Source organism: Dipodomys ordii, unplaced genomic scaffold, assembly GCF_000151885.1.
Source record: "Dipodomys ordii isolate 6190 unplaced genomic scaffold, Dord_2.0 Scaffold1, whole genome shotgun sequence".
Taxonomy (NCBI): Eukaryota; Metazoa; Chordata; class Mammalia; order Rodentia; family Heteromyidae; genus Dipodomys; species Dipodomys ordii.
Genome location: NW_012267217.1, coordinates 58860754 through 58882867, shown reverse-complemented (window position 1 = coordinate 58882867; position 22114 = coordinate 58860754).

Sequence of the window (22114 nt, the reverse complement as noted above, 5' to 3'; positions counted from 1 at the left end):
CAATATTGAGATACCACCTCACCCCAGTTAGAATGGCTATAATCAAGAACTCTAATAACAACAGATCCTGGAGGGGATGTGGACAGAAGGGAACCCTACTGCATTGCTGGTGGGAGTGTAAACTTGTTCAACCACTTTGGAAAGTAGTATGGAGGTTCCTCAAAAGACTCCACATATTCCACTTAATTCTATGCAAACCAACCAACCAATGTGCCTGATTTTCTATCATTTTAGAATAGTTTGTCTCTGCATCTTCCTTGCTGTAGACTTGATAGGCCAGGATCTTAGAGAGAAGGGGAAGATATTTTAGTGTACTGAACATTCTCTATTACCTTTTCTCTTGGTGCATTTAGCAGTTTCTCTGTAAGAAAAAGGGGAGCTGAGAAGAAACATTAGCACTTTCATGGATGCATGCACAGAGAAAATTACGCATATCAAAAGTCTACAGATCAGAGCTAGGAAGGTGGCTTAGTGGTTGAATGCTTGCCTAGCATGCATGAAATCCTGGGTTCAACTCCCCAGTACCATGTAAACAGAAAAAGCCAGAATTGGTGCTGTGGCTCAAGTGGTAGCATGCTAGCCTTGAGGAAAAAGCTCAGGGACAGTGCCTAGGCTCTGGGTTCAAGCTCCAGGGCTGGTAAAAAAAAAGAATAAAAATCTACAGATCAATAAATCTTCACAAACTGACCATATCCATGTAACTACTGCCCAAACCAGGAAACAACATGTCCAGTAGCTTAAGAGGTGTCTATATGACTCTTAAAACAGTGGTGCTTGACAGGGTGGTACTTTGCTGATCAGTCTTGAACATTAGTTTTACCTTTGAAAATAATAGAAATGGAACAAACATCATATGTACTCATCATGGCTTTTTAAACCCACCTGGAAGTTCATCCATGTTATTCTACAAAGTAGAAGTTCTTTTGTTGTTTTCATTGTTGTATTGCATCGTGTAAACAGGCCACAATGTAATTGTTCATAACTGTTTGATAGACATTATTTCCAATAGTGTTATTATATACATCCATTTGGTGAATGCAACTATAGTTTTTTTGTTGAATGTACACCTTGGTGTAAAATAGGGCTACATTCTGGGTATTTGTTCAATATCAAGAAGTGGGTTTTCTAAGGTGGTTACATTAGCATATATTACCAGGTCCCTACATAAGGTATATTCCAGAAAAAGCCATTATTTAACAAAACTATTTAATTAGGAAATTGGTTGCCTTTATAAACAAAGATCTTAGTTTACAAGAAGACTTAACTGTTAGCCTTTTGTCTATTATATATTTACATTATCATATACTTATATTATTTATATATTGTATGATTAGATGTTTATATACCTATTATATATTTGATAAATTTAAAGATGCAACCAAGTTCCCATATGATTTCTGATTTATACTTTTAGATGGAAAAGCAATAAGAAGGACCATTTTCTTTCCTTCTTAGTTCTTCAGGCAGAAATCATGAAAGCAAAAGCACAGTATAAAATCATATTGTTTAGCAATAACTAAACCAAACTGAGACTCCAAACTTTGTGTGTTCTTATTTTTGGTATACTAAATGATCTACCTGAATTACATGGAGTGGAAATAGTTTCTCAGAGGGCCAACTTTCTGCATGTTCCACAATACACCAAAATATAGCCACATAATCAGAGAACTTGCTCCTTGACAGTGTCACACTGTGCCACCATCTGGTTTTTCTTCATCCCAGCTTCCATAGTCCCTGGAAGTAGTTTTCACCCTTCAGAGCAGTTCCCTGGGGTCTTGGTGCCACCTGCCTGTTTTCTGCTCAGTGGGCTGTGAATATTTGAATCTGGGCGTCAATGGCACGAGAGGTGGAAAGACGCTTTGTCTGGGAGGCTTTTATTCACTGCACCATGCCATGTGTTTAAGCCTTGATACATGTTTCCCAGTCCAGATCCAATTCCCTTAGAATGAATGCCAATTCCTGTTGGATACTAGTTTACAATGGACTATCAATCATAGCTCTTTTCTATCTTCTCAATGTGTCCTTATTTTTGTTTAGCATTCATGTATTTCATGAGAAGTTGGAGGGGGAAAGGCCATGCTGACAATGGCTCATGATGTATCATTTTGACTTGTCTAATGTAGGTTTACTCCTAAAGGTATCTGTTTAAATTTAACTTATCCTGGTTGAGTTTCATAGGTTAGGTTTGGTCAAAACAGGTTGGTTGGATTTCAAAATATTGTACTCTGATCTCTGAAAAGTTTGCAGAGTCATGCTGAATCTTTTCCTAGGAGTACTGTGGAGTTTGTTACTTGCAAGTAGTTTGCACAATATCTCTCCTAGGGATTAAAAAAAAGATACAAAAGGAGGACAAAAATGATAACAGAAGAAACTGTCAAAGGGGACTTTGAGGTTCATTTTTTATTACTTGTTACTTTTGTGATTTAATTATTGTATAACTAGTGTTTACTGTTCACTGCTGTTAATCTTTAGCATTAGACATATGAACTTGTACACAGCAAGTGCTCAAAAACTATCAACATATAAAAGTCTCAGTCCTTTCCCTCTACCACTCTAAAAGGCATTCCCCTTTCTCTAGTATTTAGTATAAACCTGTTCTTTTGAAAAATTCTAACCAAGTCAATGAGACATAACCAAGTATCAAAAATGCATTTTTATGCTTGAAGTTAGGGATAAAGAAATGCTAAGAGATGACCAAAAAAAACCCCAATTACAATTTATTTAAATATTTTCCCTAAAAGTATGAAAAAGTAAAATGGTAATATTGATGTTAACTTCAACAATATTTGTCTGTCAGGTATTTAAAAAAATTAAAATGCAACTTCAAGCTGTAGCATTAACCACTTGTAACATGTTGGCACAGATCGTTGAACAGTGATTATGGGTAACATACAGCCAATGCACTCTCTATCCAAATAATTTCAAGTTATGGTTGAATGTGTTAAATCATTTGAAGTACCTCTAGTCAAGAGAGTCAGTGTCTCCTTTTGGCTTGATGGATGTTTAGTCTATTTCTTCTTGGCAAAATATTTTAGTGTAAGTGTCTCAGCATTAGGCTGACAAGTGTTTTCTTTCCTACTCATTTGTGTTCTAGTGCATAACAAAAATTATATATATATATAATATTAATATTATATATAGATTTACAATTTATTCAAAGGAAACATATATGTTTATTTATCATTAAGCATAATCTATGAAACTTAGGAGAGTTATGAGCATGAGAAATAGAAGATTTCTTTCTGTCATCTGCTGGTATAGCTTCTTAGCTGTCTGAGGTCCTTTAGAGAAAAATGAAACTTGCACAATTATAAGGACCTAATTTTGACTTTTACCAATTATTTTATTTATGCCTCACCACTTCTGCTTTTCCTATTTAATAATGCAGGGTACATTGGTTTTTACTTGTTTTGTTTTGAAACTTTGGGCAGGAAATTCTGTATTCTTATGATATTATTGCTATAACACCAGTATACAGGTTACCTAAGATGAAAAGTGATCTTAATTTGGAAAGTTTTCATGGAACATGCAGAATATGTCACTGGGATATTCTAAGTATTTTACAACATAGTCCTATGTCCTTGCAACACTGTACATGTCAAGTTGTAAGTGCATAGCTGATATTTGCTATAGAAATGCAGAAAGTTAGAATATCCCAGCTAGAAGCGATTAAGTGTACTATCTAGTTGAAATTTATTTAATTTTGGAAACAATCCATAGGTAAATAGGAATAAAGAGTCAAGAAGGTAGAAGTACATATAGTATCCTAGAAATGAAAATAGTAGAAGGAAGCCTTACTAATTCCTTTTTCCTTCATACCTTGTGTTCTTAGATATTTTCAGTATTTTTTTTCAGAGGAGGATGGATGTAAAGTGGTTGAGGGATAAACACTTTTTTTTTCTCAGTCGTGGGGCCTGAACTCTGGGCCTGGGCACTGTCCCTCAGCTCTTCGCTTAAGGTGAGAACTCTACACTTGAGCCACAGCGCCACTTCTGCCTTTTTATGCTTATGTGGTGCTGAGGAATTGAACTCAGGGTCTCATGCATGTGAGGAAAGCACTCTACCACTGAGCCATGATATCGATTTGGGAGGAAAGTTTGAGGTTTAAAAGGCAATGTTCCTGAGTCAAGTGGAGATCCAGGATGGAATTGCTTAAGAGGACAGGATGGAAACACAGACACGAATTGTCAGCATAGAAGCAATGTTTAAAACAATAAGAAGTTATAATGATAAAGTTTTAATATTTTAGGTAAAGGGACAAAGATAGCTTTTGGGGAATTTATTCAGTTTGTGGATGGAGGGAGTAGGAAAAAGAACGGAAGGAGGAGAGATGGGGACTTGAACCCCAATGCATCGATTAACTGGGTCAGGACAAATGGATGTTCACTACTTCATGATGTTCAACATTCAGATTTGAGCACTGAAAAAAATTGCCTTGAAATTTTCACAAAGCGAATGACTGGGAACATACTTTATAGTTTAAATGTAAACAGAAGGGACCAGGGAATGTGGCAGGATTGTAGAAATGAGTCAATGATTGAATGTGACTGCTTTAAAAAAAAAAAAAAAAAACCTTGCAAGGAACAAGATAGAGGTAGGACAGTGATGGGGAAAACTGAAGCATCTAGAAAAGACACTTTCAAAATACGTGAACATGAGATGTTCAGGATGTTGTGGTTTAGTCAAGGAAAGAAGGGTGGGTTTTTTTGGGGGGAGGAGTTTTTAAACAGATTTATTTTTAAGTACAAGGACAAGTTTATACATTCAACTTTTTACAATTACTTAAGGCTTTCCAGTCAAGGGAAGGAATTCTGAAGACAATGGGGCAGAGATGCAATCAGGAGAAGGAATTGTAGACACAGGTGGGGATTCATTTTCTTAGGAAGGGTTGATATTTATTTTGTAGGCTTTGGGAATAGAGTCTAGAAGAGGAGTGTAGAGGCTGGTTGCTTTTTTTTTTTTGCTGGAAGATAAGGTCAGGAATTTGTTGGCAAGAATAGGCAAGAGTGGGTGGAGAGGAATAGAAATGTTTCTACAGTAGTCTCCTGTATCACTCCCCATTTAATTAATGTGCATATTAACAGATCAGCTTTGGGGAGAAAAAGCGAGTTACGACGTGAGGGTACTTTCACAAAGATTAATTTTTAAATTTGTTTTAAAAAATGTTTTTGCAAGTCTCTCTCCTTTGGTGGATGTGGTGATGTTTGTGTCCAGTGTTGCGGTCCAGACCGGCTTGAAGGCCGTTTCCTCCGGTGCTGGGAATGAAGCTAGGGATATTCCTTAAAAGCCATTTTACTTTAGAGCTTGCCTTTTTTTTTCCTGAGGGCGCATGCTCAGTAGCTGATCAGTGCAGAATGTGAAGACTTGACTAGCTCGCTCCAGCAGAGAAGAAATCTGAATGAAGGTCCCAACTCCAGAGCTTTCCTCCCGGCTTTCTAAGTTCCTCATTAATAATGTGGCCTGTTTTTTGTCTCTTCTTTTCAACATATGCTCCAGGGGATATTTCCCAAACAGCCATTATGCTAATCTATGTGTCCAAATCTGTTTATCAGGGAAATCAACCGGCAGCCCGTGGAAAGACATTGTCCCAGGTGTTGTGAATGCTGTTCGCCAACCCTCATCAAATGTCAGTTTCCTTAGACTTTGTCTCCTTCAAAGAACATTTTTCTCTACCAGATCTCATCTCCCTCCAAAGACAGCCCATCTACAATGGCTGATGTGTGCCACGTGGATCCCGGGGCGCCAGCTCAGTTCCCAGCGGGGCCTGCACTGCTGCCTAGCTTTTCCAGATACCCAGGCCTCCTCCTGTCTCTTCCACAGGTGTGATGTTCTGGGCCTTCCTCCAAACTCCTTCGGCTTGCGACGCTCCACCTGCCCGTCTGCTGCTCGTGCAACTTAACTAACGTTTTGTCAAACCAGGTTTTCTTTTTTAACCTGATTTTTATCATGACAAACAATCATCATTTTATTTGACTTTTCCAAAATTAAGCAATGGCCTTACCATGAAGACATCTTTTTCCTCCAGTGCTCATGGTTTAAGGTTTTGTTAATAATGCCCCCCCCCCCCGATTTCGAATGCATGTGCTTTACTTCTTGTTTTCAGTTATTAAGGTCCATTGTATTAAATTTTCTAGTTGCCTGATGTCTCCACGGAATGTTAGTTAATCCATGTATCTATTTAGGCAGAATATCTAGAAGGCAATTTCTGTTGTCTTTTATGGATATTACCATGGTTCTATCTTGTTGAAAATCTTAGCTAAGTATGCAGATTGCTTTGTTCTCCAATATTTATTTCTCTTTTATTATTTAGTATTTTTTTTTTTTTTGCTTTGCTGATCCTGGAGCTTGAACTCAAGGCCTGGGTGCTGTCCTTGAGCCTTTTTGTGATCAAGGCTAGGGCTCTACCACTTGAGCCACAGCACCACTTCCAGCATTTTCAAAGTAGTTTACTAAAGATAAGAGTCTCATAGACTTTATTGCCCTGTCTGGCTTTGAAAGGTGATCCTCTGATAGTAATTTTTTTAAAGGGCATGAAGTTACCTTGCAGAATACATTTTCCATCCTCTCTTTTAGCTAGCTGTGGCCATGCAAATACATTCTTGGCATGTAGAGAGTCACAGGAATGGAACATACACTGACCACAGCTAGATGTGCTCACAAGGGCAAGAGCTAGAAAAGAGGATGGCAAGTAAGAAAATGGATGAGACCTGACCTCCAACACAGGTCAACATGTCAGCCAAGATCTTATATAACGAAGAAAGGAACAGGTATCTTATACAAGCCATTATTAGCAGCCAAATCAATTCTTTAATTAATCCTCAAGGAGGCTGCATATCTGAAGGAGGATTCCTAATGTTATATTCATGTAATCAGTCAGTAGTAGCTTAGTAATAATGGGTTTTTAAATATATGAATTTTTTTTTGTCAGTCGTGAGGCTTGAACTCTGGGCTTGAGCACTATCCCTACGCTCTTCAGCTCAAGGTGAGCGCTCTACCACTTGAGCCACAGCGCCACTTCTGGTTTTCTAGTGGTTAATTGGAGATAAGAGTCTCATGGACTTTTCTGCCAAGGCTGGCTTTGAACCATGATCCTCAGATCTCAGCCTCCTGAGTAGCTAGAATTACAGGCATGAGCCCCTGGCACACGGCTTATATGAATTCTTATAAAGCCATGATTATTAATTTGGGCTATTTGGGCTCTCAAGAATCTGTAGGACCAGAGAAGACGAGTGGGTGAATACAGTAAAAAATTACATATATGAAAATGGACCCCATAACTTGAGGAGATGGGTGGGGTTGGGGGAGATGGGAAGAATGATGGAAGAAGTGATATCCACCGAAGTCAGTTGTACTCATAAGTTTGACATGTTGAATTAATATGCTTGTACAACTCCTTAAAGATAAAAAGAAAAGAAATCCATAGGATCCATATGACATATGTTCTTCAGGTACAAAACTATATTTTATACTTTAATACATATACTATGCATTTATATAGTATACATCTTAGAGCATAGGTATTGTATAAATCATATGCTATACTATACATTGATATGAATGAACCTATTTATAGTATAAATACTATGCATTTATACATAGCTGAGATATGTATAAATCATAATTCACTTTGGCATTTTAGGACAAATTCTAAGCCAGAAAGGACACGTGATGCTTGCAGTCCACCTCTTTTTGTGAAGTTTTCTGGTGAAGCAGTGAGCCCATACCCCTTGTCCCTTTGTGTTTACAGTATTTCTGGAGAAATTTGTGAAATACCTGCCTGTCTGTGCAGATATTCATTCTCAAATCAGGAGTTCTCAGTCTGGTTCCTTGTGATCTTTTACTTGTTTCTATCAGTTTTTTAAAAAATTTTATTTCACATGGATTGTGATGCCATTCATTCCATTAATGGGTTGATAATCTGAAAATATTGAATTTTAATGATTTTAGAACCAACTTCTGTGAAATTTCACTTCTTCTTTGCCTTTTTCAAATGGTCTTATTACCATTTTCAACAGAGGTCTTATTTATTCCAGCTCAGTAGTTACACATGGCTAAATCTGGCCACACCAGGGAGGTCATTTATTGTTTTTGGCTGTCCTTTTCCAACTTTGTGTTCAAACCCTTGGGTAGCTAGCATGCTAGCTTTCGAGTGTAAGATAATGTTTGAGAGATTTCAAGCCCATGAAGCAGAATGGAAGAATGCCGCTACTAACTTGCAAAACTGAAAATATAAAGGGTCTTCTTCCTGAGCTGGAATTAGACTTTACTTGCCTTTTACTCTCAAGAACGTGAACCCTAAGCACTAATGGTGAGAATGAAGGACAGCAGCAGCAAGAGAGTTGAAGATGTTCAGTAGAATTTTGCACAGTGACATTTTAGGACAGCTTTGGGAAGTGAAATGGAGATACAATACTATAGATTGGTGTCATTTATGAGGCTGAGTTGAACATTTTCACTCTATGTCTGTGGGTCTTGGGCTTTCAAATTAATTGAAGAGAGTTCTGAGGTTTTGTTAAGCAACATGGGAGATATAAAGCATAACGAGCAAAGCAGAAAACGATAGAGATGGCCCCTGAGCCAGAGAATAGTAAAGGACCATGAACATTTAATTGCCAAATGTCATGCAAATTGTGTTTGGAGCATGCAAGGTAATTTATCATCTTATCACTGGGTAAGTCAGCAGCAGCTAATGGAAAAAACCTATCAAAAGAAGCACTGCAAAGGAGACCCTAATCACAGCTACAAATAGACTCCAACAAACTCAGTAACAAAAGCTGCCCCTCATTAAGAAAGACCGAGAGAAGGAATGGAGGAAATAGGGGCCTTCACGGCCACAGAGAAGCTTGAGGGAGGAACAGGTCTACTCTGGACTTGCCTCCTTTCACTCTACGATGGTTTACCTAGGATTCTTGACTTAGACCTGTAGAAGAGAATTTGCATGCTTAATTTAAGCAGAAAACCAATCTCCTGGAAAGCTATGGGGTTGCCAGGTTAACAAGAGTTACAGGCTCTAGGAAAGGAAGAAAGTCACTTTGAGAAGGAATGCAGGATTTGTGACTTTTGTCCAAGGATCCATTTTCAAGCACACTGTTGAGTCACATGATTGAACCTGTGGCTAGACAATATGGTTTTCATCACAAACTCTATCAAGTGAAGAAGATGGAGAAGAGGAAAGACCAAATTTGATCACTTTCTAGTGATCAGCCTTTTAAAAAATATATTTTTTCTTGTAAAGATACTGTACAGAGGGGTTACAGTTACATGAGTAAGGTAATGAGTACATTTCCTGTTGAGCATTGTGACCCCGCCTTTGCTTTTCACCTATTATCCCTTCCCTCCCCACCTCCTCAAATCCTCACTTCCCCCTCCCCAAAGTTGTAAAGTTCATTTTCAACAGTGTCTTGTACATCTCATTGTTACAGTGGGTCAACTTGTATTCTTATTTCAGCATTTTGTTATTTCCCTTCCCTGCCCAAATTAGAAAAAAATGTATATACAAGATGCAGGACACTGGAATCAAATACAGTGACCACAGGGTTCTACCATAGGGAGACGAACACACAAAAGAAACAAAAAATCACATAGTGCATTAAAAACAACAGCAACAAAGAAAAAAAAAACCTCTTGTGTCCATATCTTGGGGTTTGTTTTGCTTACCATCCTCTTATGTGGTCATATGTACATAGCTTTTGAGCTTTTCTGCTTGTCTGGTAAGATTATCCTAAATGTATACTAGTTATTGTAAATAAGGGAAACCATGGGACCTATATTTCTTTGGGTTTGGCTTACTTCATGTAATATAATTTTTCCAAGTATTTCCATTTCTTAACAAATGGGGCAGTGTCATTCTTTCTGATGGAGGCATAGAATTCCATTTCATGTGTGTGTGTGTGTGTGTGTGAGAGAGAGAGAGAGAGAGAGAGAGAGAGAGAGAGAGAGAGATCACCTTTTCTTGATCCATTCAAATCTACTGAGAGTCATCTATGTTCAGTTTTGAATGTTAATAGTTACATTATCTTGGGCAAGTTCATTAAAATAAGTTTCTTTACCTCAAATGATAGTCCTTAATTCAAAGGGTTGCTGAATGCCTACACTGGGTATATATTAAATCGGAGACCTATCAATGACAGGTAGTAAGTGCTCAGTAGATACTCTTTCTTTGGATGAGAGAATCAATGTATGATTTGGTTAATGTTACAAGTACCTCCAAGAATGTTCTTATAGAACAAGCACGTAAATAGTTTTCTTATGTCAATCTCTCTTGAGTGTGTAATTATCAATACATATATATGAGTACTTCAAATGCACAGGGCTAGAGAAATATCAATGCATAATATAGTAATTGCTCTCAAAGGAAATTATAAAATGCTAAGTAAAAACGAAAGAAAGAAGTACTTTAAATATTAAAAATCTGTGCATTGTACCCAACTGCTATGGAAGGTTAGAGCAGTTATATAAATTTCCTTAAAGAAGACTGCTGTATCAGACAGAGAATATCAGAGGGTATAACATTTCTAGTGGGAACATGGGGAAATTAGTATATTTGAGAATCCCTATAACTGAGAAATCATATTATCATGCAAGATATTATATCATATTGTCACATTTTATTATGATTTGTAAATCTATGTTCATGTAAAAAATTAAACATCAGGATAGGAGGATATTTGATAATACTTATTTTTATATGGTGCCAGTACTGGGGCTTGAACTTAAGGCTTCATGTTTGCTTGCTTCCTGCGCTGGTGTTCTGCCATTTGAATCATGCTTCAATTCAGTATTTTGTGGTTAATTGGAGGCAGAGTTTCTTGTAGTTTTCTGCCCAGGCTCACTTTAAACTACCACCCTCAGATCTTACAAATGTTAAACTCCTAAATTTCCAGACCTAGGATCCTTAATAATGGCTCAGTCTACCATCAGCTTGACTATAGTGGTGGATTTAAGACTAATCAGAGAATAAATGCAAATGAAATTTCCATCTAGTCAGTTTGATTGTACAAGTCTTAGTTCCCAGAATCATAGTTGGAAAGTCTTACAGTTGCAAAAGTATATGGATATATTGACAGATTGGGTCTAGTTCGCATTAACTATTTTAATATTCACAAGTGCTTTCCTAAACCATAAATGAGGTATTGAGATTAGTCATAACCTTTTAGTTTCACAACATGTAAAGAGAAAATTTTAAGATAGCCTATCTCTTGTTACAATATTCAGTTATTTAAAAACTTTACATTTAATGGAAATCTACCAGGTCTCATGGAAATGTTTAAATATAGCCATAAGAATATGGCTTCATATTAAAACTTTTGGACTGATTAGAAAATTGAGTGCCAATAGCTGGTTCTGAAGCTCATTAAAATGAATAAAAGTCTTGGAATGTTTTCTTAGTGAGTGAGGTTTGTTTTTGGCAGAAATTACATATACACATTGCTAGTTTAATGACTCTATGCTTGTGATTAAAACTTAGTAATTTTTCTCCTTTGATGAACATAATAAGTGCATGTGGCACTCATAATATTCCATATTTCTTGGTCATATGGTAGAATTTCTGAGTGCTTAAAAATATTAACTCTTTTACATAATGCATCTGGGGAATGATTTCCTTTTAATGGTTTCTATTATATCAATGAAAATAGAAGGATTGTGTCAGGTCAGTGGTACAAGCCCACTAAAAATTCAGCCACTCTGTAATCAGTGCTCAGGGTAAGTCCCTCCTGGGGTATTGGAAAGACCTCATTGGATCATCTGTAATATGGGATCATGAAGTCAGAATTATCTTTTTTTCTATCATGCAAAGTCTTTGTGCATATTGATTTATAGGAATCTTCATGAGATGTAATTTACATTTCATCCACACAGAATTGAAAGCACAGGTCTTGTTCTCTATGGGTACTACAGAACGTGAAGTTATTTAACAACAGATCTGTCTCTTGCTTTCATAAACCTTCACATTTATTAACTCATCATGTTCGTCATTACAATGACAAATCCTCTGCCCCAAGACAAAAAGCATTTTTAAATAAAGAAACAAATCGCAGGCTCCTAAGACATATAGAGGCAAAAATTGAATTAAAACCTTTCACAGGAAACCCTAACATCATCATCATAACAGTAGCTATCAGAACTAAACAGGCAATGGAGCTGGGAGCCAGCCAGGTCTAGGCAGCTGGATGCTCAAGAATGACCTAGCTATATGTCTCTTAAACACTCACATTATATTGACTTTGGGTTTCACTTAGCTGCCCAGCCAATCAGATAGGATTCTAGTTTAAATAGCTTTTTTTTTTTCCAACCTTGGCCTCTGAAGTCTTGCAGAATATTGGAAACCTGTTAAAGCATAAACATATGTCATGCAGAGAGAGGGATAGTCAAAGAAATCAAGATGGCAAAGTCAAAGATGCAAATTAAAACCCAGGAAGAATCAATTAAATAGGCACCAAAGGTCTGTTTAAATGATTAAATGAGACAGAAGTGCATCTTGAGATGAATAAATTACGGGAATGTGTGAGGAAAGAAACGAAGACCTGGGAGGCATTTGAGGGGGAGGATGAGTGGATGTAAGAGACAAGATTTAATAAAGGTGACGTGCACTTGGTCTCAGGTTTTGGTTATTAGAGTGATTAAATATGCAAAAATGTCACCGTAGCCTGCAGATAATTGCACCAAACAAGAATACAAATGTGAACTCCCACAGCTAGAAAAATAACAAGAGGAAAGTCGTTATACTCCTCATGGCAGTAGTGGGCTCGTGATGCCAGCACACTGCTGTTCAGAGCTGTACCAAGCACAGGGTATCCTGAGGCTCAATCATGACAAACGGATGTGACAAACTTGATGTTCTGTCTCTCACTTTCTCCCTCTCTCTCTTCTCCCTCTCCTTCTTGTCTGGCCACAGTGACATGGGTTCAGATGCTCTGTAATAATCTCTGTCACTGTCTGCGTGCGTTTCCCAAGGCACTTTCTTGGATACCGTAAAACGCGATGACAATGGCAACTATGACAATCATTGCGGTTTTCCAAAAGGAAGGAAGAAGAAGCCAGAGAACGCAGATAATCAAATTCATCCACCGCCAGGAGCTGCTGGCCTCAGGGCTGCCCTGTGTAGTTGGGCCAGTTGGACGGGTTGTGCAGTGCCTAGGATTGCTGGCTTAAAGGTGAAAATGGCAGTTGAAATGCAAACCATATCCGGGTCATCCAACTGAAGTTTGGCAGGAGGCTGGTGTGCCTGAAGGCAGGGACGCCCTTTCCTAGTTTGTGAGGACAGAGCGATGAGTGGCCCTGATCTGAACTTCGGTCTCTTTCACTCTCTTTGTTTTGCTATCATGCCCTAAGATAATTTTCTTCCTTCTCCTGCCCTATCCAAGTCATAGTGTTTTCTTCATCTCACCTCTGTCAGTCTGAAAATACCAGACTTCACTTAACAACCTCTTTAAATAACTTTCCCTAGAGGATTATCCTTTCTATGTTTTTTTTTATGGCTTCATAAGGGTCCCTCAGGAATTGTTATAGTAACAGTCTTCTGCAGAAATGATGATTCCCATTTCAGCAAAACAGCTGTGAGAGAATGTGTCAGGTGACAGCAGCAGGGGCAGACAGAGCTTGGGTTCCATGCTGGATGTCTATCTATGGCCCTAGGTTCTGTCTGCCATGTTGGATTTCCTCTAGGTCAGCTTTCTCTTACCAGTTCCAATGTCAGTCCCTCATGGCTTCTCTCCAACACTACTTATCCCATTCATGGCCTAATCAGAGAAAGGGTAATAGCACTGTGTCTCTTTCTTGTTAAATTGTCATCCAATTTTAACCAACACTAGACTAAAATAAAAATATATGAAATATATGACCAAGAAATTGTCTTGGTTTCAACCTCTCCTTCTCTCCCTTCCCCTCCCCTCCTCTTCTCTCTTCCTTTTTTCCCCTCTTATTTTGGACCAGTACTGGGGCTTGACTGGACCTCAAATGCTTGCTTAGCATTTACCCTTGAGGCTGATGCTATATATCATTCAAGCCATACCTCTACTTCCAGCTTCTCCCTGGTTAACTAAAGGTAAGAGTTTTATGGATTTGGCTACCCAAGCTGGCTTTGAACTTGAAATTTCAGATTCCTCAGGATTAGCTTTAGGAGTAGCCTTATGAGTAGCTAGGATTACAGGTGTGAGGCACCAGCACCCTCCATTTCTTTTGCTAACTTTCTAAATGAAAGCTGAGCTTCCATGGGATCTATCACTCTGTTTCCCCTTCCTCATAGGTGCCTCTCTGGGGACAGTTGATCCACCTCCATAGTTCTCACTAGACTTTGAGTCATTCATAACTAGTTCCCAGAAGTCAAGAGAGAGATCTGAATTTTACTTATGAATAAGAGGAGGATGCAACAGGGATAAGACGTTAGCATATACTTCTGAAGTTCTGACTACCCACTCTCTCAGTTGGAAGCCACATAAGAAGTCTTTCTCAAGGCCTCATGGGGCAAGCTGTTTTGCGAATGAGCCTGCAGAAGGGGCACCTACTGCCTCACCTACTGTCCTACATTTTATCACCATCTTCTCTCTATCAGAGGGTGAGAGAATGGGCAGTAGAGAATGGCCATTAGAGCAGGGGAATGGGTTAGCAAAACTTTTTCCTGAGCGCTGAGCCAGTGCTAGGGTCCAGACAGGAATGCGGACTATGGCATCACTTGGTTCTCTGGGATAGAGAGGTCTCTTGTGACCTTTCAGTGAGCTCCTTTCCTCTGTACTCCTGATTTTTTTCCCTGTCATCTCTATGGAAGAACCAATTCTGAGTGTCTTGTCTAGGAGAAGATGCTCCTAGCACAGAGGAGACAACCCCTCTCTTCTTCCTGGTAAGGTAATGAAGATTTTGCCAGATGATCCTCTGGAATGGAATTTTAGCCTTTATGCATAGCCAAATGAAGATCATATCTATTCAGAATTTGTTTAATTATCAATGTGATACTGGATTACCTGAAAGCCAACACCACTGGTCTGAGATTTGGGAGGCACATTATAATTTTGATTCGGCACTGACTTACTGTGAGATGTCTGATATGTCTCTTCATTTAGTTGTGGATCTTGTTCATGTAACAAGTTGATCTTAAGTTTGTCCTCACAGCCTCAGGGTCTCTGAATGATGACCTCGAAGGTTTAAGAGTAGTAATAAGGGCTCTTTGCTGACAGATGGCCAACAATAACATATCTCTGAAATAACAGTTTTCAGAGGGGTAGGAAGAGGATGATTTGGGTTCAAATGCATTGAATCTATCTTTTCATTGTTATCAGTGAATGGCTGGATTGCTTTCTTTTACCTAACTTACCAGTGGAAATATTTTGCTCACAAACATTTTCTAACCATAAAGGACAAGATACATCCATGGAACAAAGTGATAAATAGGTTCAAGAATTACTACATAAAATTTCACAGGTAAAATTTCTCCATAGTTATAATCTTGTTGCTTCTGAGAATGGGTTATTTTTTGTCTCTGGAGCCTTAAGAAAGCATTGATTTCTGCCAGAAAAAAATCAGGACAGAGTTTCAATATATGTTTTATAGGAAAATCTATATCGACAGAAATAAATGAAGAATTAATGGATTGCTTTAATGGTAAGGATTAAGTATGTGGATGAATGGTTGTATTGTTGTAAGATACTTGAACTTCCTTCCTTCTGGATGGTAAATGATGCTGATGGGAACAAAGGAAGGATCATGTTAATTGGACAATGTGTCTTTTTACAGAATTGTAAAGGTAAGGGGAAGAAGTGAGATGGCCTTGAGGATTCCAGGAACATATGTGGCAAAGATAATTTTCTCTAAAATTCAAAATTAGCATTCTTCTCTTTCCTTTCTTTCCTTCTTTCTTTCTTGTTTTCTTTTAAAGGAAATATTTTGAAAAATGAAACTTGTACTGGAAACCGGTGACTAGTCGTAAGTCTTTTCTACCCTGGAAACTTGGTAGAGATCCAATTTGAATAGATTAGCTAAGTGTTATTCCAGTTACAGTTCAGCTTGGTTTTCGTTTTGGGAATCAGGAAGTTTTATACAATTAATTCACATTGATTTCTGCTAAGAGAGAATATTACACCTTCTGTCCTTCTGTCAACTTTCTCAATTTTCTTTTAAGATTATGGCTTTTTATGTGTCTTGGGTCTTGACAATGAGATAAGGCTTGTTTTTGCTGTTGAAACAAGTGAAGATAGATTCTGTGTACTTCTGTGTAGATCATTGCTACCTAACTAATTATCACTATTTTAAATTAAATGTGTACTTTAAGGTTAAGTAGGATTCAGAGTAGGAATGACTTGCCTAAGTTCATGGAATCTGTTCTACATATATGTCAGACAACTTGTTCTCCTGATTTATGAAGAACTTGGTTTATGGCTGGAATATTTTTGAGATAAATGGCTACTTGGAGTTGTTCTGAGTGTGCTCATTTCACCATCTCTTCATTTTCTTCTCTTATATAATCAAGTCTTCACACACACACACACACACACACACATTCCACGCATACCATACACACACACACACCCATATACATACATACATATATATATATATATATACATATCCAAGTAAAATTAGAGACAAGACTTTCATGTTGGAATAATTCAGTTAATATAGATAATAAATGTTTGCCCATATTACCTATACATTGGGAAATTTCAAGCCAACCTTTGAGTTGACTGGAGGAAAATTTCTGAAAGATAAGTTTACTGTGAAGTGTGGGTATACAGAAAAAGGTACGCAAGCACATAGACACATGGAGATATATGGCACATTTGTTACACTGTCTTAACCATCTCTAGGGGCTACTACTAACATTAAACAGAAAGTATGGAGTGAAGAGGCCCCTTTCCCTTGGAGATGTGTGATGTATAGAGCTATAAACTTAGACTTAAATGCACTAGAGCTGTCATAATGCAAATGTATGTCATTTATGTATTTATGATTTTTTTGAGACAGTGTCTCACTAAGGTACCCAGCCTGGACTTAAAACTCTTGCATGATCATCTGTCTCCTCCTCTACAACTTCTTGGAACACAGGTATGCACTAAGCTACTGAACTCTCAGGCATGTTTTTAAGATTAAAAGACTGGTTACACATATGTGAATTCTCAGTGTACCTTTTACTTTTATGACTGAAACAGCCATACCAAAAGTGAACTAGATTTAGAAAAATCATTATAAATTGAATGTGGTTGGTGGACATGAAAAGACCATGGTACTTTAGAATAAGGAGATTTTATGCAGATTAACCCCCATTATTATCACTGGAAAGATACACAGTGAAGTCCCAATGTGGAGCCCAAAATTAAGACAACTTCTCCCTTTGCATCTGATACTTGGAATTACTTACTAATTAGTCATTGATTTGTGTCATGGTGCCATCTCCAGAAGGATTCCAGACAATCCGTCTTAAATTTTTGACTTTCCTGAAGGAAAATGATGGCAGGGATAGTGTCAGTCAAGATGCATGTTCTCCTACTCTGATTTATGGAACTGAAACTCCTTTGTGCAACTACTTTAAAAAGTATGGCTTTCTACTCAAGTGGAAAAACTTGTACCCCTTTAGCCAATATTTCTAATTCAATAAATGAAACATTCATGAAGGACCTATTCTTTTCCTGACAACATGATAGAGCTCATGTATAAGCCATTTTAAGCTACATTTAAAAAAGATGGGTTTATCAAAGTTGTGTTCTCCAAACATAATGGTGATTACATGAAAAAGCAGATTACAGGAAGATGAGTTTATGTGTCAGCAGGTGGTTGAGGACGTTTAGTAGTTGTAGTTATAGAATGTTGGGTGTGGTTTACTAACACATTATCTAGAAGTTTGATCCATTATACAATGGGTTTGTTAGCATGCACTGGTGCTCTTTCCTCCTTCTCCACATCCTGCTACGAAAGCATGCTTTCAGAAACATTAGATAGTTTTTACAGTTGGAAAGTCTTCAAAGTGAGAATTAACTTTAAAATTCCAGCTGTGGCTGGTGGACAAATACTCAGTGGGTAGTCTGGAGGTTTCCTACAACTGTATGCATTGCTCCTTATTAAAATTCACAGTTGAGAAAATATGGGATGTCCTTCCTCCCCACTTTTAATGAGTGTTTGAGTGAAGAGAGTCAGCTCTTCTTTGCTCTTCAATGGAAAGTGAGCCTTGGGAGGGAGAATAGAGTGCACAGTTGAGGGCAGGCAGAAGAAATTAATAGACCATGTTCATGATGTGAGCAACCATGAGAACATTGTCAAAAAGTGAAATGTAGGTTTAGTGATCAATGATGTGATTTTTTTCAATAAGTTTTTTATTGTGACAATACTGTACAAAGGGGTTACAATCACATGAGCAAGGTAATGAGTACATTTCTTATCAAGCATTGTTGCCTCTACCATCCCTTACTATTCCTCTACCATCCCTTCCCTCCCATCTCCACAAATGCATTTCCCCCCCCCGAACACCACCTAAATTGTAAAGTTCATTTTTCAACATAGCGTCTTGTACATCTCATTGTTGCAATGGGTCAACCTGTATTGCTAAACAATTTGTTTTTTCCCTTCTCCTCCCCAAATTATACCAACCTCAAATACAGTGAAAACAGGGGTTATATCATGGGGGAGGGACATACAAAGCAACAAAAATCACGTGGTTCCTTATAAATACATTATAGAAATAGCGAGAAAGAAAGAAAACACTTCTGTCCTTTTCTTGGGGTTCATTTTGCTTAACATCATCTTATCTGACCTTTTCTGCTTGTCTCAGTTATGCACTAGTTATTGCAAATAAGGGAAACCATGGGACTTATGTTTCTTTGCACCTGGCTTTCTTCACTTAACATTATTTTTCCCAAGTCTTTCCATTTCCTAACAAATGGGGCGATGTCATTTTTTTCTGATGGAGGCATAGAATTCCATTGTGTATACATACCACATTTTCTTGATCCATTCATTTTCTGAGGGGCATCTGGGTTGGTTCCATATCTTAGCTATGGTGCATAATGCTGCAATAAACATAATTGTGCCGGTAGCTTTAGTATGGTCTTGTTTGTGATCATTCAGGTAAATGCACAAAAGTGGGATTGCTGGGAGCTCTATGTGGCGTCTTTTGAGGAACCTCCACACTACTTTCCAAAGTGGTTGAACAAGTTTACACTTCCACCAGCAATGCAGTAGGGTTCCCTTCTGGCCACATCCCTTCCAGCATCTGTTGTTATCAGAGTTCTTGATTATAGCCATTCTGACTGAAGTGAGGTGGTATCTCAATGTTGTTTTGATTTGCATGTCTTTTATGGCTAGGGAGGTTGAGCATTTCTTCATGTGTCTATTTGTCATTCTTATTTCTTTTTCAGAGAAGTTTCTCTTTAAGTCTTTAGCCCACTTATTTATTGGGCAGTTGTTTCTTTGAGGATTTGTTGTTGGGGGATTTAATTTTTTGAGTTCCAGGTATATTTTAGATATGAGACCCTTGTCCGTTGTATGGCTAGTGAAGAGCTTTTCCCAATCAGTGTTGATCTTGCTAGCTATGGTTTTTGCCATGTAGAAGCTCTGCAACTTCATGCAATCCCATTTGTCCAACCTTTCTTTGATTGGTTGTTTCTGGGTTTCTATTAAGAAAATTTCAGCCTGTGCCAAGGAGACCTAGGGTTTTCCTATTCCATCCTGTAATGTTTTCAGGGTGTCTGCTTTGACTCCGAGGTCTTTGATCCATTTGGAGTTGATTCTGGTGCAGGGTGATATAAGGATCTAGCTTTAGTTTTCTACAAGTGATTAACCAATTTTGCCAGCACCATTTACTGAAGAGGCTGTCTTTATTCCGTTCTATTTTTTTTATCTCCCTTATCTAAGATAGGTGGCTATAGGTCTGTGGGTTTATTTCTGGGTTTTCAAATCTATTCCATTGGTCCTGAGGTCTGTTCTTGTGCCAGTACCAAGCTGTTTTGATTACTGTGGTTTGTAGTAGTGTTTGAAATTTGGTATTGATATTCCTCCAGCACTGTTCTTTCTGTTGATCGTTTTTGCTATTCAGGGTCTTTTATTGTTCCATATGAACTTTTGGATTGCCTCTTCTATTTCCTTGAAGAATGAGGTTGGAATATTGATAAATATCACATTGAATTTGTAGATAGCCTTGGGAAGTATTGCCGTTTTCAGGATGTTGATCCTTCCAGTCCAGAAGCATGGGAGATTTTCCACTTCTGAAGCTCTGTTTTGATTTCCTTTTTCAAGTTTTTAAAGTTTTCATCATAGAGGTCCTTCACTTCTTTGGTTAAGTTAATTCCTAGGTATTTTATTTTTTGTGGGGCTATTACAAATGAAGTTGCTTTCCGGATTTCAGCCATGCTCTTCTCATTGTTGGCATACAGAAAAACCATTGAGTTTTGAGGGTTAATTTTATACCCTGCTACTTTGCCAAAGTTTCGAATCAACTCAAGTAATTTGGGAGTGGAGTCCAAGGGATTCTTTAAATACAACATCATGTCATTAGCAAAGAGGGAGACTTTTACTTCATCTTTCCCTATTTGGCTCCCTTTTATGTTTGCATCTTGTCTTATTGCTGTAGCTAGGCATTCTAATACTAAATTGAAGAGAAGTGGAGAGAGTGGACATCCTTGTTTTGTTCCTGAGTTTAGAGGAAATGACTTTAGTTTTTCACCATTAAGTATAATGCTGGCTGTAGGTTTGTCATATACAGCCTTTATTGTATTGAGGAATGTTCCATGGATTCCTAGATTTTCCAGAGCCTTCATCATAAAGGAGTGTTGGATCTTGTCAAATGCTTATTCTGCATCTATTGAGATAACCATGTGGTTCTTATCCTTGTTCTTTTTGTTGTGATGAATTATATTAATTGATTTGCATATATTGAACCAGCTTTGCATCCCTGAAATGAATCCTGTTTGATCATGGTGTATGATATTTTGGATGAATTGTTGAAGCCGATTGGCCAAAATTTTCTTGAGAAGTTTTGCATCAATGTTCATCAAAGAAATGTGTCTATAGTTATCTTTCTTTGATGAATCCCTGCCTTGTTGTGGGATGAGGGTGATGATGGATGCATAGAAAGAGTTTGGTAGAGAACTTTGTCTTTCAATTTCATTGAAGAGTTGGAGGAGTATTGTTGTGAGTTCTGCTTTAAAGGTTTTGTAGAATTCCGCTGTAAATCCATCCGGTCCTGGGCTTTTCTTAGAAGGGAGGTCTCATATTGCTGTTTCTATTTCAATGCTTGATATGGGCCTGTTTAGTTGGTTTAACTCATCTTGCTTTAGTTTTGCCGTGTCCATATTTGCTAGGAAATTGTCTATTTCTTTCAGGTTTTCAAGCTTATTAGCATAAAGGTTTGAGAAGTATTCCCTTAAAATGTTCTATATCTTGTTTTTTTCTGTGGTGATTTTCCATTCTCATCTCTGAGTTGGTTTATTTATGTGTGTTCTCCTCTTTTTCTGATAAGATTTGCTAAGGGTCTGTCAATTTTGTTAATTTTTTCAAAGAACCAACTCTTTGTTTTGTTGATTCTTTCCATTTTTTTTGGGGGGGGATTCTGATTTGTTTAATTCTGATTTAATTTTAATTATTTCTTTCAATCTACTGAACTGGGGTTGAGCTTGCTGCTCTTTTTCAAGGAGGTTCAGATGTCTCATTAAATTGTTGGTTTCAGATCTCTCCAGTATGTTGATGTATAAACTTGCCTTGGAGTACTGCCTTTGCTGTGTCCCAGAGGAGCTGGTAATTTGTGTGTTCATTTTTGTTGAATATCATGAACATTTGAATTTCCTTTCTAATCTCTTCCATGACCCACCTGTGATTCAACAGTATATTGTTCAGTCTCCATGGGTTACAAGGCTTTCTTCGGTGGCTTTTGGTGTTGAGTTCTAATTTTATTGCCTTGTGGGGTGAGAATGCATGGCATAACTTCAATATTTCTGAATTTGGACAAGTTTGCTTTGTGACCTGAAATGTGGTCTATTTTGGAAAATGTCCCATATGCTGCTGAGAAGAACGTGTATTCTTATGCTGCTGGATGAACTATTTTGTAGATTTCTGTTAAATCTTGTTGATCTATGCAGTTGTTTAGGTTTCTCTGTTGAGTTTTTGCTGAGTTGATCTATCTAGTGGGGATAGTGGTGTG